Raw genomic sequence first — 3,901 nt, 5'->3', positions numbered from 1 at the left:
AGCAGGTATTATCTATCATGTTGCTCATAGTGATTGGGTGAGTCCGGTGCATTGCGTCCCTAAGAAGGGAGGCATTACCGTTGTCCCTAATGATAAGGATGAATTGATCCCACAGAGGATTATTACTGGCTATAGGATGGTGATCGATTTTAGGAAATTGAATAAGGCCAGCAGGAAAGATCATTAACCTTTGCCTTTTATCGACCAAATGCTAGAAAGACTGTCTGAACACACACACTTCTGCTTTCTAGACGGTTATTCTGGTTTCTCCCAAATACCAGTTGCCAATCTGATCAGGAGAAAACCACTTTCACCTGCCCTTTCGGTACCTTTGCTTATAGATGTATGCCTTTTGGCTTATGTAATGCACCTGCCACCTTTCAAAGATGTATGATGGCTATATTCTCTGACTTTTGTGAAAAGATTGTCGAGGTTTTCATGGATGACTTCTCCGTTTACGGGTCTTCCTTTGATGATTGCCTCAGCAACCATGATCGAGTCTTGCAGAGATGTAAAGACACCAATCTTGTCTTCAATTGGGAGAAGTGTCACTTTATGGTTAATGAAGGCATCGTCTTAGGACATAAAATTTCAGAAAGAGGTATTAAAGTCGATAAGTCTAAGGTTGATGCAATCAAGAAAATGCCATACCCCATAGAAATCAAAGGTATAAGAAGTTTCCTTGGTCATGCTTGTTTCTATAGGAGGTTCATTAAAGACTTCTCTAAGATTTCTAGGCCTCTTACCAATCTCTTGCAAAAGGATATTCCTTTTGTTTTTGACGATGATTGTGAGGAAGCGTTCGAAATACTTAAGAAGGCATTGAGAACTACACCTATTGTTCAACCACCTGATTGGAACTTACCTTTTGAAATCATGTGTGATGCTAGTGATTATGCTGTTGGTGCTGTCCTAGGGCAAAGAGTTGATAAGAAGTTGAATGTTATTCACTATGCTAGTAAAACTCTAGACAGTGCCCAAAGAAACTATGCTACTACGGAAAAGGAGTTTTTAGCAGTCGTGTTTGCATGTGAAAAGTTCAGGTCTTACATAGTTGATTCCAAAGTCACTATTCACACTGATCACGCTGCTATTAAGTACCTCATGGAGAAGAAAGACGCTAAACCTAGACTTATCAGATGGGTTCTCTTGCTACAAGAATTTGATTGGCACGTTGTCGACAGGAAGGGTGCTGATAACCCCGTAGCAGATAACTTGTCTAGGTTAGAGAAAGTTCTTGATGACCCACAACCTATTGATGATAGCTTTCCCGATGAGCAATTGAATGTCATCAATGCTTCACGTAGTGCACCGTGGTATGCTGATTATGCAAATTATATTGTTGCCAAATATATACCACCTAGTTTCACATACCAGCAAAAGAAGAAATTCTTCTTTGACTTGAGACATTACTTTTGGGATGATCCTCGCCTTTATAAGGAAGGAGTAGATGGTGTTATTAGATGTTGTGTACCTGAACATGAACAGGGACAGATCCTACAGAAGTGTCACTCTGAGGCCTAAGGATGACACCATGCGGGAGATAGAACTACACACAAGGTATTGCAATCAGGTTTCTATTGGCCCACTCTCTTCAAGGATGCCTGTAAGTTTGTCTTGTCTTGTGACGAATGTCAAAGAATAGGTAATATCGGTAAACGTCAGGAAATGCCTATGAACTATTCACTCGTCATTGAACCATTTGATGTCTGGGGCTTTGATTATGTGGGACCTTTTCTAAAATCCAACGGGTATACTCATATCCTAGTTGTTGTTGATTACGTCACTACGTGGGTAGAAGTTATCCCATCTAGTAGTGCTGATCACAACACCTCTATCAAGATGCTTAAGGAAGTCATTTTCCCTATATTTGGAGTCCCTAGATATCTAATGACTGATGATGGTTCACATTTCATTCATGGTGCTTTCCGTAAAACGCCTGCTAAGTATGATGTGAACCATAGAATTGCGTCTCCCTATCACCCTCAGTCCAGTGGTCAAGTAGAGCTAAGCAATAGAGAAATTAAACTAATTCTGCAAAAGACTGTCAACGGGTCTAGAAAGAATTGGTCTAAGAAGCTCGATGATGCACTGTGGGCTTATAGAACTGCCTATAAGAATCCCATGGGCATCTCTCTGTACAAAATGGTGTACGGTAAAGCATGTCATTTACCTCTTGAGCTAGAGCGTAAATCTTATTGGGCAATCAAAGAGCTCAACTTTGATTTCAAACTTGCTGGTGAGAAGAGGTTATTTGACATTAACTCGCTTGATGAATGGAGAGCTCAGGCATATGAAAATGCCAAGTTGTTCAAAGAAAAGGTTAAGAGGTGGCATGATAAAAGGATACAAAAGCATGAGTTCAATGTAGGTGATTATGTCTTGCTATATAATTCTCGTTTAAGATTTTTTGCAGGCAAGCTTCTCTCTAAATGGGAAGGTCCCTATATTGTTGAGGAAGTATATTGTTCCGGTGCTATCAAGATCAACAACACGGAAGGTAATTGTTCGAGAGTTGTAAATGGGCAGAAAATCAAGCATTATATCTCAAGTACTCCCATAAATGTTGAAAGCAATATTATCAATACCATAACTCTGGAAGAATACCTAAGGGATATTTATCAGCCTGTTTCAGACTCCGAAAACGAAGAGGTATGTGATTTGGTAAGAAAACAGACTCCAAAACTTTTCTAGTAGGAATTTTTCTCCGTTTTGGAATTTTTGAAAAAATAGAAAAATTGGAAGTAGTCCGGAATGCGCCCGAGGAGGCGACAAGCCTGTCAGGAGCGGGCCCACCCCCTGGCCACGCTTGGGGGGGCTTGTGGCCACCTCGTGTGCCTCCCGGACTCCGTTTTCGTGCGGAGTACTCCTTCTGGTCCAGAAAAAAATCATTATATATTCTCCCAAAAGGTCTGACCCTCGTATCACACGAATTTCCTGTGTTTTCGTTTCGAGCCTGTTTTCTGCCGCAGATTTAGGTCAAATGTCTTCTTAGGATTCAGAGGGCGAGAGCTATGTGGCTGATTACCTTGCTAACCCCAAGGTCTATGGGGGATTTGATCGTTATAGCTGGACCACTAATGAGGAAGAAGATTATGAACCCAAGGGGAAGGAAGGAACAAGTTCCGATGAGGGGGAGGCTCCTCTACCTCCACCTGGAAACACCCATGTGGAGTTCAAGAAGTCGAGCCTCCGTGACTCAAGGAAGAAGCCTAAGACTCTGTTTATCCCTTCTCATTTCTTGCAGGAGAGTAAGCAGGAATTATGCCAAATGGTGTTGAAGCTTGAAGAGGAAAATGATGATATGAGGGAGCAGAATTTTATGCTCAGGTGGAAATTAAACAAGCTCAAGACCTCTGCAACAACTTCACCACCATCACCTCCAAAGGAAGACAACTAAGCATGGGTATGGGCAATCCCCTTGGCTTGTGCCAAGCTTGGGGGAGTTGCCCCAGTATCGTATCACCATCACATCTTTTGCCTTTACCTTTGTTTTAGTTAGTTCCTTTTCAGTTTTCTTTTGCTCTAGTAGATTAAAAGTCTTAGTGTTTTAGTCTTGAGTTTTGCTTTGTGTCACCCCCGATGTATTCGAGCTCGTGAGCCATATAATAAAGAGTGTCTTAGTTGAGAGCTTTGCCTCTTGCCATGATCAAAAGAGTGAGAAAAGAACAAAAGCATGAAAGATCATGTAATTATCTTATGGGAAGTGATGGCTTCACATATAAAAAGAATGTTGATTGAAACTTGTTGAGGGTAGACAAACGTAGACCTTGTTAATTGCTGCAATTAATAGGAAGTGATAAATAAGGAGAAGTTCACATATAAATATATCATCTTTGACACCATCTATGATTGTGAACACTCACTAAACTATTGCATGCCTAGAAGTAGATGTTGGACA

This window comes from Hordeum vulgare, chromosome 2H (genome assembly GCF_904849725.1).
Source record: "Hordeum vulgare subsp. vulgare chromosome 2H, MorexV3_pseudomolecules_assembly, whole genome shotgun sequence".
NCBI lineage: Eukaryota > Viridiplantae > Streptophyta > Magnoliopsida > Poales > Poaceae > Hordeum > Hordeum vulgare.
The sequence above is the reverse complement of the archived record's forward strand: the minus strand, read 5'-3'. Positions refer to the sequence as shown.